Raw genomic sequence first — 12344 nt, forward strand, 5'->3', positions numbered from 1 at the left:
AAACATATTCAACTGACACACACACACACACGTGTGTGTATATATATATATGTATATGTGTGTGCATATGTATATGTGTGTGTGTGTGTGTGTATACATATACATACACATAGGGGCATTCCATTTTAATCATGGAAAATTATGAATTTTGGGGTTTTTAATCAGAGAATTTGTGGCTTTTTAAGATCAGATAATTTGTGATTTATAAACAGAGAAAACTACCATCCCTGCTTATCACTACCACCCATTCTTCTTAACAATCTGGTGACCTTTGTAGCGCCTATCTCCATTGTTTACAGTTTAAAAGATTGTATCTTCATGTGTCTACCCAAGCAGAAGAAAACCTCACAAAATATAAAATTAAATAAATAAAGTAACCTAAGACATTCCAAAAATAAAGACGCTTAATTTATTTAAAAATCAAATCAAAAGTTTAGGTTGCTAAGTGACAGCAGTGTCATTAATTACTGCATTGCTTCCAAAATCCTACACACTGAAAAGGGAACTGGAAGGTTGGGGACATCATAATTCTGTCCATATAATAAGCAAATGTATGATTCTTATTTTGTTGGAATAAAAAATATATTTTGGCTGAATACAACAACCTTAATTCTGCTCATGGATTTTTAGACAATTTGGAGACATTTTTTCCACAACGTGCCCGTACAAAGGACTTTGAAAGCCTCCACTGGAACACTCTTGTTATTAGGCAGTAGTATAGTGTGCAGAAATATGTAACAACTGAACCATTCCCATGTGTCACTGACTGCCCTGGGAACCAGTTCACAGCTGCCACAGATCAGAGGTGTCCATGCATACACTGCCCCACTATTCCAGGTAGAATGGCCACGTTTTATGCTCTCAAGAGCTGTGGCTCCAATGCCAGGTGCTGTGGGACTGAGCCCCTACCTCGCAAGCCTAACAATAAGCAAGTTAGTGGGGAGTGTTGACACCTGTGCTTTGGTACCCAGTGTGTGGGTGACCTGTAGCTGAGGGCATCTACGCTCTTCTGCTTTCCCTTCTCTCTCAAACATGAATTCAATAAACTTGAGTAGTCTGAGCTTGCCTGATATCTGCAGTGCTTGCCTGACTTGGGGCAGCCTGGGAGGGGGTTCCCAAAACCTGGGGAGATATGAGGGGCCATTGTTGAGTAGGGAGTGAGGACACAACTGGTTGTTAAAAAGATAACTTTTATTGACCAAGTAGAACAAGGGAGCTCATTGCTTTTTTTAAAAAAAGGGCCAACAAAAGGGGAAAAAGGGGCAGCAGAGTTGTGGCTGTGTACCCAACCAGCCAGTTGTAGCAGTGAGGAGCACTGCAGTGTGGGATGTCTGGAGGACTGATCAGACCCGGGTTGTGAAACATGCGTCTTCCATTCATAGCACTGACCTGGGGCTCTGTGAACCAATGCAAAGGTGCACCTGCTGTACATCTGTCCATGTCAGGTGTAAACTTCATTTAGCCCAGGGTGAATGTTATGTATGCCCATACCAATTGTATTCTATGCATCATGGAAAGCAGATTTCCCAGTAAAAAAAGACTCTTCACCCTTTCCCTAGAATTAAGTATTTTGCTGCCATTAATGATAATCATAAACAGTAGAGCTTTTTCATTTTGTATTTTAAGTGACTGAATCACAAGAATACTTTAAGAAACTGTGTGAATGCCTATCACATGTATATAAATGCATTCAACTAGCCCCCAGTTCTTGAATTATCTCCAGGTGGAAAGCAAAACATTTTGAATTCAGTCCATGCAAAACATAGCATGCCATTTAACTCAAAAAGATGCAATGCACTTAGCAGATAATGACTAAAGGGGATTTTACTGTATTGGCTGCTCATCTGCTAGCAAGGACAAAGAAAATAATTCCTTTTTTAGGATCCTGTGGGGTAATGAGGAAACCTTCTCTGCACTGATCTCAAATAACATTGAGTAAGGGAAAGGAAATAGTCAAATAGACTAAATTGGCTGGATTTTCATTGTCGGGGTCCTCCATGGTTTTGTCTGTGATGCTAAGCCCCTGGCTAACCTGTCTCTGAACCTGCCACCAGCACATAGAGATTACTCACCCTGGATACTGCACTTCAGCAAATGCAGAATTAGCCCTGGCTAAATAATCTTGTTAGCGTGATTCAGTGTTAAATGGATCTCGATTAAATGGGGCTTTATATCGTCCCAGCTGGAGATGATAAGCCTCCACAAGGAAATGGCAAGAGACTGAAGGAAATTACTTTACTTCAGACCAGGACATTTAACCCCATAAAATACTTTGTTTTCTTCCCCTCCTCTCTCTCTCACTTCTCCATACTTCACATGAATCCAGTTTACTGCTGCCAGAGAACGATGGCAGGCACTCTGTCGTGTGAAGAGCAGCATTTCCCTATCACTTGCCATTTACCAGATGAAAAACAAGGTGATGGGCATGCATTTAGAAGAGTCAGCCATTTGCTTTCTGTGAAGTGGTGGTGGTGGTAGTAGTCTTTTTTCTTTTTCTTTTTTTCTTTTTCTTTCTCTGTATATCAAGCTACTACTTCATTGTCATTACCACAGTGTGTCTGTCCGTCAGACCGGCACTCCTTTTCCTGCCTCTGTCTGTCCAGGAACTTAGAGAGAGGTACCTGGGCATCTTAAGTCCATCTAACTATTACCAACTACAGTTTGGTAAGTGCTCAGCGCGGAAGAAAAAATCTTGAGTCTCGTCTTACAGTAAAGAGATTGCTTCAATGTGCCACTGGGATTTCCTGAGAATGGCTTGGGGCTGTATCTGTGAGAGATAGAGATCAGCCCAATACACTGGTATCTCAGAAGCTGGCAGTTTATTTCCCATTGCTATTAGACTGGCACTCTGCATGGCTTGGGCAACAGGAAAATAATATGGATCTCCCAAGAGGACTTTAAATACAAAGAAAATTTGTATCCGGGGCACCTAAAAGGATGGTGTTGAGATAGGGAGATTTTCATCTCTGAGTTGTTATTGTGACTCCAGTTCAATAGGAACCCTTGTGGCAGCTGTTCAGTGTCCTGTAAGAAAGAAATTGGTAGTGACTGTTATTCCCACTGGACATTTCTCTACATGGCATGATTCCACAGCATAGGCTACCATTGATGCCCTTTAGGGCAGTCTTAGCAAAGAGGTGCTGGAGGCTCATTTTCATTTCTAAAGGCAATGGGACACACTGGCAAGGCCATGTTGGGGAGCTCACTCTGGACCTGCTGCCCATGTATATTGACTTCCCTTTCCAAAGATGTCTGTTTAGTAGATGCACTGGCCTCATAATATAGCTCATTGACCTTTCGGGTACTTAGAAAATGTTTATATGTTAAAAAAAAAAAGTGCCATATTGCTTTCCTTTGTGTACATACGGATCATGTTCTGCCAAAACAACAGAGCAGTCCCTTGGACACTCCATATCTTCTGTTGGTTTAAACACTGTACTGACTTAACTCCATAGCATCCCATTAGGATGTAAGAATAAGCAGAACGTGCCTTACCACTTCCATTATTGATATGCCTTCTCACAGTCTCTGTGTGGGAGAAGGAAAGGTAGATTGTGTTTTTGTTAGCTCTGCAGCCTCTTTTTTTCTATGCCCTTTGACTGGGGGGATATATAGTAAGTGCAAGTTTTCTTCCATGCCCTCATTGCATTTCATCTTATTATTTCACTAGTCAAGTGGCTGGCATTGGTTTGCCAGGTAATTTCAGCACTCCCAGTGTGGGGCTCTAATAATTTGATTCAGAGGAAAAGGGAATCAAAGAATTGCACTACCAAAGGAAAAAGGCAAGGAACGAAGCAAACCATACCATAGGAGACTCTGCAGAAAGGTTAATGGTAGTAAGAAGCCTCCAGGCATATTGAATCCCTAGTCTTCCTTTTCATCAGTGCTCCCACTGTTTTGCTTGTGTTTTATTTCCCGGGACTGCAAGCCTGGTGAGGGATCCAAGGCTATCTCTGGCTGTGTACAGACTTAATTTTCAACTGCTTTAAAAGGGGAGGGGAAGGAACATTGCAGATAGTGAACAAGCATCAGCTGTTATGGTGTAACTGATAAATCCATCATATTCTGTAGGGGTGCAAGTGAGCTCAGTTTCTGTAACTTTAACACTGGATAAAACCATATTAGAATTGCAAGTTTTGCTATATTTATACTGTGATAGAAGCATGCTTTACCTATACTGTATAAAGATCTGTCTATACTCTCTGATCTGAGTTCCAAATACAGGTCTTCCTAGGGAATGAACAGGAGTTAGGAAATACACACAAACACACACAACACATTTCTTCCCAATATTGAGTCAGCTGATTCCTTTTTTTCCCCTCCACTCCATTGACAGCAATATGATAAACTGAACAGTTACTTGAATTTATCCTTAAGTAGTCCATCTGAGGTGGATTTTACATGCTTATAAAATTTCCTTGACACGAATCCCAGTACCGTGAAAGCAGCCCATGTTAAGAATGGCTGCAAATAGACTAGAAATGATATAATCTATTGGAGATTTCCTTCATTATCCTCCTAATCAAGGCTTCTATCAGGTTTCTTTGATGCACTGCTAGAAAAAAAAGATCTTCAAGTAAACTGATGCCGGAGATAATTAATTAACTTGCCATCATCATGACTCACAGACAGACTCAATATAAGAAAGAGGATGTGTCCTTCTCAATTACTGATCTGCAGTTTTCCACTGTGCTGCAAATAGCTTGCAGGATCTGATGGGTGAAAACTCTTCCACATTATCAAGCTGTGGACGTATCAGCATTTCAGGATATTTGCTCCAGTATGTATCTATCATGTTGTGGGGTAATGATCTTAATATTTAAGAGCAGATTGTACTCTTGAATGGCTAATATATGTACAACCAACTTAGCACCATTTTGATGGTTTTGCTCCATACCAACTTTTTTCTATATAGCTGTGAGTACTCCAACTCAGACCAATTCCTTCCATTCAGATTATTTTAAATAAGAAACATTTTTTTGGCATTTGACAGGATCTACAAAACTGAAGTATAAAAATTGGTTAAATGTCACAGGCCGGCTAGGCGCTGTGAGTGTATCAGCCGTTAGGCTGCTGGGTTCGGGATCGAGGAGGCGAGTCAGGAGTGAAGTAAAGGCAAATTTACTTATAGCTTAGCATACAACAGTTAACAGAAAGGTTAATGCGACAAACAGATAGTACAGTAATAAAGAGCTAATAGTGAACCATAACAACAGATAGACAGAATGACAAAGAGTTTCCACATGGGGTTGGCAACTTATCGGCAGTCCCTCTATGCCAGGTGCACGCCAAGTTGTTCCAGCGAAGTCAGGCATCCCCAATCAAGTCACTGGGAAGGTCGCTTGGTCAGGATCCGGTCCTCATTCACACTGGGAGTCCGGGGTCCAGGCTTGGTACAGCGATGGTCCTTCTGTCTGTCCTTCTAACTGGTCACTTGACATGCGAGTTCCTTTATACCTTATCTTATGCTAATCTGTTGGCTTTAGAGCCACTCACAATCTTGCCCTGTAGCTGCTACTCTATGGGATTAAAACGTGTTAGAAATTATCATGAAAGGTTACCGCCCAAACTCAGGTTCACCCAATAAGCAAATTACACCACATTACTTTGAGGTTTGAAATTAGCATTACTCTGCCCAAGCTCAAACCCTTGGTTTCTTATTCCTTGGATTCCTTGGAATGTCCTAATTATATTAGGTGGTCAGATCTTGTTATGGCTGACGTTTAAAAAACCTGTTAGATCAGCTAATCTTGTAGTTTTCTTATTTTTGGGGCCTAGTCAGTTCCATGATCAGTCCAAACAGTTAGATTCAACACTTTGGTTAAATTGTGACAGACAAATTCCACTTACGGGTTGCAAACTTGCAAACTTTGCATTAGCTAATCTTAACTGCTAGACAATTGCCTGGATGTCTCCAAGAGCATATATTTATTGCTCATGGTAGTAACCCCTCTGGTTCTGGCCACCACAGTTAAACTGAACAATAATGATGTATCACATCAGTACAAAGCAGGCAACTTAGTAGGCCCCACGGTTTAGTTACAGGATTTGTAATAAGCAGGGATCCTGGTTTTCTCTGATTTTAAAAAAACAGCACCAAAGTTCAGTTAAAAAAGTAACCCCAAGTCCACATTTTTCTATGATTTAAATGAAACACCATTTATATATGTGTGTGTGTGTGTGTATGTATGTATGTATGTATATATATGGGTTTAATTTAAACCATGAAAAAATGTGTATTTGGGGTTACTTTTTTTTAACCGAAAATTGGGGATCCTTGGTAATAAGCAAGGTAAATGCCCTCTATAGTGTGGTTCTTAGCTACCTCAGGAGGTCCTGCACGTGTTTCCAAATATCAGTGAAGTCCTAAGTCCTTTTGTACGATACCATTCCCCTTCCTTACAGTTTTATTTGTTAGTCTTTAATTTATCCTACATCCCATACCAAACTTTGGTTAGTATGCACAGGCTTGAAAGCCAATTTACATGGTTAGGACTCATTTTAACCTTTCAGAAATCATATGCTTGCCCATAGTTACCTCTTCTGGGTTTATCAACCCCTGAATAACATCTTTGGCAGTTCCTAATTTAGGCACTACTTCTGAACATTTCTATTGTCCGTAACACCAGAGCTTCAGCACCAGCATGAGCACAGATAGGAGCACAAGCTGCTGGGGCTTTAAATTCTGTGTCATCGAACATGGCTCAGACCTATCTGAACGTCACGATCAAGATACAAGTGATCTATAATGGTCCCAACACGTAGTTCACCAACACCAGTGCAGCTGTTCCAAGGGTCACAGGAGTAGAACAGTTAAAGAAAAAAAGGCTAATATTGGCAAGGATTCAGAGAAGGGCTGAGTCATCAATAGACAGTTTATAAATAATATATATAAAATAAAGCAGGAATTTAATCAATAGTTTGCACACACAGAAGTCATCTCTTTTATGGCAATATTGGCTTCTGGTTAGTTCAGATCTATCTATTTGTCACAAGAAGTTTACAAGTGATGAATCAGTTAATATTCATGACCAGATATTAAATATTGTAAAGAAATTGGGGAACATGTTGCTTGAGCAGCTAAAACCTCATACTCATTTTTTGTGAAAATGTTGTTTGCCCACGTGATGAAATAGGCTGCCAACCTCAGTCTTCCCTATTAAACAATTGTAAGAAAGAGAACACACTGAACTACAAGCTGTGTACTATAGTTTACTGCTTATTCTCCCTCTTTACTACCTCCATTCCTCTTCCCCATGTTTACAGGATGTACTCTGATTGCATGCTCCTAAGGGAGGCACCGTGTGTTTTTACATATTTGTAGAGATGCTAAATAATATCTGGTGGCATCATAATGCTTCAGTTCACTTTTCACAACTTAAGAATCTTCTCTAGAGTTGATGAAAATATTCATAGCAAAAATGTATTTGAGTAATGTACCCTCTCCTTTTTGTGAACTAACTATCCATGTACAGTTCATTACATCCCCAGATTTGTTTGCTGTTCTAAGGGCACGTCCCCATGAGCACGCACATGTGGTTTGCAGAACCGCAAACCTGTCTGCAGTGCCATAAACCACACACGCCACATGTACACATTTGCCACGCTACTAATTAGCAGCATGGTGGAGTTTTTTTACACTGGGAGATCCTGGTGTCAAAAAAAGAACTGCGCCAAGAAAAGCAGGGTGGTGCATGTGACTGCAGCGTGTGCCACCCAAAACCAGAGCCTGCCTGGCTAGAGCCATGCTCCAGCTGCCTCCCAGGCTCCATGTGCTTGGTTTGCTGCTGCTACAGCCCCACGAGGCCTCCAGGAGCCCAGGTGAGGCTGCTGGGGCCAGCCCAGGTGCTGGTCCCAGCCCCTCCTACCCCACCCAGGGCAACTTGCTGCAGACCAGAGTGTGCTTGCAGGGGTGTTCCCAGGGACAACAACTAGCAGCAGCATAAATATGTGCTGCTGCTATTTGTCCCCAGGGAAATGCACATTCCCACTTATGGGGATGCACCCTAAGATACTCTCAAATAAAATCTGTGAATTATTCTTATTGCTTAAATTGCTCATGAGCAATTTTGTGTGTATGTTCAAATTTTGAAATTTCAGCTGTGTTAGCTGGTTTTCATTTGACATAAAAGTCACCTGGTGTTGTTTCAGTACCCTGATTAGAGAAGCATAATTCCTGGGAATCATTTTGCTAGGGTAGATAATTAAGTAGATTTGCTGAAAACCTGCTCTCCATAAATACTCTTATCACATGAGCTGTTTTTTCAGCCAGCTTTGCTAGAATGCTGAAGGAAAGCAAATGTGCAAACACTGGCCCAATGAAGAATGCCACGCATTCAAAAGCTTGTCTAACTTTAACCCAGCCATGCAGTTGGTCCAGTAAAAGATATCATCCACAACTGGACCATCCCAACTATGCCATCACTCCAACACTACCAAAAAGTGAATTCACTTTTAAGCCTGTATTTGAAAAAAAAAATTATCTGAGTTATTTGCTCAGCTCAGCAGATTTCCCAATATCTAGGCATTTTTAACATGACCGGCTGAATTTGGTGTCTTTTCCTAGGCCAAACTCAATCCTTATTAGAGGATTAGGAATCATAGAAAACCTCAGGACTGAGGGGCTGAAGTAAAGACTGCTGGTTGGTAATCCTACTCTTTGCCACATCTGCGTATCAGCTTCCCTTACCTATTTACACCTTGCAGTGTGACCTACCAAATGAAAATGGAGCTTGTATGGGACAGCTGTTCATTTGGACATAGTGATCTCAAGGACATCATAGACCATCTAGTCCCACGTTGATTATTGCGATGGGAAAACAATAAATATTTTCATCTTCCAACCCCTAAAACCAAAGTAAAATCGAAGAATCTACTTGTAACCAATTAACCGCTTCGTGTTTCTGCTTGTTATGAAAGCACCTCACTTACAGGCAATAATTCATTTTGGCCAACATAACCACTGAAAATCTCCTAATAAATGTCCTTACTCTAACACTTCTTGCAACACAGAAACTCCTTTTAAAAAAAAATCTGCTAATTAATGTTAAGCCTCTTTGTGGCAAAGCCTAAGAACCAGATGTACCAAGTTACCAGGGATCCATCTGGTTCGAAAAGACCATTTCGTTGCCAAGGTATTTCTGCTTTACTGAAATAGACTGAGGGTTTTAGACCCAGAAATCTTGACTTGGCAGCATTTGAGTCCAAATAGCAATTGGTGTTTCTTGTTTGCAGCTACGCATCCATCCATCTGCATGCACACAGCAGAGCATGAACAGTTGGGCAGGAGGTGCTTGGGGGTGGGGGAGCAGCAGCAGGCACTGCTTGTCTGCAATATGCTGAGGCACCCGGTGCTGGGTAGGAAAAGGAGCAATCACTTCCCTTCTGGAGTAGGAGCTGGGCACTGCGGCACCCTTGGCACGGGTCTTGTGACGCTCTCGGGTCCTGCAGCTCCCTGACTGAGAATCACTGTTCTACAACTGTGGTGTTCAAGTTTTGGCCCCATAGACCAGGTGAATGGTGTGAGGCTGGTCTGTGGGCCAGACTGGACCATGCACATCACCCATGCCTGGCAACATACGCCAGGGTTGGTCTCCAGGGCCCCATGCACCAGGATTGTACCCTACCCTACCCTGTGCGCCTTACCCAGCACACAGGGCCATGGACCTGCGGAGAGCCCTGTGGGCCTGGTGACATAGCAGCAGGCGCCAGATTTGGCTCATGGGCTGGGGGATGAGCACCCTGTTCCAGAGGAAATCAAAGATGGTTCCCAGCCTTATCTCCTGCAGCATCTCCATATGTAAGACACATTATGCATAAGGGTTTCTTTCTACATTACTCGTTTTAAATTTTAGGATATTCGGTGATGGAGAGGACAGCACAGAACTGAGACCTGTAACACATGGTTCAGGCAGATGCAATGACTCTTATCGGTGCAGCTCAGTTCATATATACAATATGCCTCAGCCTTTCCTGAGCAGAATGGAGAGGGATCTCTCACTGTACCTTTATGATACCACTAAGTTCAAGTTTCAGACTGCAAACATTTCTCATCTGAGATTCATCTGTATTTGCCTAGAAGTCAGAGACCATGGGTTGCATTCTAGTTCAGTGAAGAGGGAGAAGGACAAACTGTAAACAGACAAGTGAATGTGTTTTAATAGGAACAGACAAAATGCTACAAAAAACATGACACATTTAATCAGTGATACTGTATGCCTCATGTGGAGTACAATGTCAACATTTGATCTCTATTGGAAACAGTATAAATCAGGGTTGAAAATATGTAGAAAAAGGCAGCTAAGATGCATTTAATCCAAGACTACACATCAGAAAAAAATTGCAAAAGAGCATTATTCAGAGAAGAGAAGAAATGGAGAGGACATGACCAAAGCATTTAAAACCATGGTTACAATTATAATGAAGACTGATCTGTTAACCTTTTTTAACTCTGCCCAGTAATAGAACTAGAGTTAACTCTGAAATTAATACTCAGTACTTTTAGATGATACAAAGAGATACATTATTGTTTCTCACAGTGAGCCTCTTGGGGTACCTAATGCCTGGAGTCAGGGAGTTGAAGGCTAAGGCATTAGTTATGGGCCGCTACCTAAAGTGGACACTGGTCTTTCGACAGTTTTACTGGGAATGGCAACTCCTATGTTTCCGTTGACCTCAGAGGAAGGTTCATGTGTATATTCAAGACATTTGGTACACTGCATCTCCAGAGATGAATGGCTAATAAATATAGGGAGTCCTTTTTGTTCCACAGACTTATAGCACCTCAGTTTGACTTTACGCTCTGCTTACTGCTCCACAGCTGGTCTCGTGAGCGCTGACTGTAGGATATTGGGCTCTTGGGCCTATGGCTGTTCCCTATAAGGTGTGAAAATATTCAGGTCCATTCTTTTGTTGCATTCTCTACAATGAACTGATACCATTCCCTCACTTCTGACAATTAATGGGGGAAAACTGGCAAATATAAAGTGATCATGTCTGACTTCTTAATGTAAATAAAGTTCACATAAAATCAGTGCAGATTGCTGTTTATTCCTTGTTGTCCCATAACTACTATACGGGACTAAATGGGACAACTACAGGCTCCATACTAACATGGAAGTCCTATAACTACCAGCTAAAGTCACAGATTTGTATTAATTTAAATTCTTTATTTTTTCTGTCTTTTAGCAAAGAATAAACCATCAAATAAACCCTTGCCAGAAAACATCTTTTGAAGGAGTCAAGATCAGGTAGGGACTTCAGTTCAGACAATGTCAAAGAAAGGGATCTGATTACATATATTGTGATGACATGGACCTTGAGCACTTGTGTGTTTTCATGCTGTGTGACCTCTCATAGTGGAGGGAAGGGCCTGCCTGGGATATGCACTGTAATGTTTGAAACAAGTTAGGTGTTGGAATTTTATTCATATCTCTAGTAAAAAGTATGTATCAAATTCTCACTTTTTCCCCCTGCTATATATTCTATGTGAAGGTATTCAGAAGGTAAAATCTTCCTTCAGAAGCATATATATATAATGCATATATAATATTATAGCTGAAAAAATGTAGAAGTATCTATTTCCATATTATTGTCTTATTTTCAATGGTATTATACTCTGAATATCTGAATAGTTTGACTTGAATTCCTATATTATTTGAAGCTGGGAGTTACACCATCTGTCATTCAAAGGGATATTTTTAGAGCTGATAACATTTTTCACATCTGTGCAATTTTGACAACTCTTTTGCAAAATTTGTTTACAGTAATTTTGCAGGGGTTTACTGATTTTTTAGCCAGGTGACAGAGCTGTTGAAATTGTTTACAACCTTGAAATGTTGACAAAAAATTGAAAACTTTTTGCAAAATATTTTCTGCATTTCTTAACTGATTCTAGTTATATATTTGCCGCTGGTGCTAGTTTACTGGGATTTTGTTCTAGTCCAAGAGAACTCATTCATTTCTTGGGCTCTGAGGCTAAGGACAGACATTGCACATACCCGCTTTAAGTGATCAAAAACTGGTTTAAACCTGTAACAGAACAGATGTTCAGTGCACATAAACCAGTTTGCAAATGACTGAAACTGGTTTGAGATAAACCTAGTTGAATGTAGTGTCAGACCTAAATGATTTGGGTCAAACTGGTTTATGCAAAATCTGTCTCAGATCCCTTCCTGGTTTAACTTAAACCAGAGTCCCCCAGCATCCCAGATGCTTTGCTGTCCTGGGCTGGACTGTCTGCTCCAGAAGGCAGGGCTGGCCACACCCCTCTGCTCCCTAGCTCGAACTCCAGTGGAGACTGCATGCACAGCAGGATCTGCCTGGCTTCCTCCTCCCCCCCCCCC

The 12344-nt window shown here is 41.2% G+C and overlaps 1 long non-coding RNA gene across 1 annotated transcript in view; it reads left to right on the top strand.

Annotated features, from left to right (window-relative positions):
* LOC109287577 overlaps window positions 1–11253 on the top strand; it is a 294027-nt gene extending 282774 nt beyond the window's left edge. Inside the window, exon 4 of the long non-coding RNA XR_002094901.1 lies at window positions 11188–11253. This is a non-coding gene — a long non-coding RNA (uncharacterized LOC109287577). The remainder of the gene's footprint in view (window positions 1–11187) is intronic.
* Window positions 11254–12344: the final 1091 nt, after the last annotated feature.

The sequence above is a fragment of the Gavialis gangeticus genome, unplaced genomic scaffold (assembly GCF_001723915.1).
Source record: "Gavialis gangeticus isolate Ggan-Ray unplaced genomic scaffold, GavGan_comp1, whole genome shotgun sequence".
Classification (NCBI taxonomy): domain Eukaryota; kingdom Metazoa; phylum Chordata; order Crocodylia; family Gavialidae; genus Gavialis; species Gavialis gangeticus.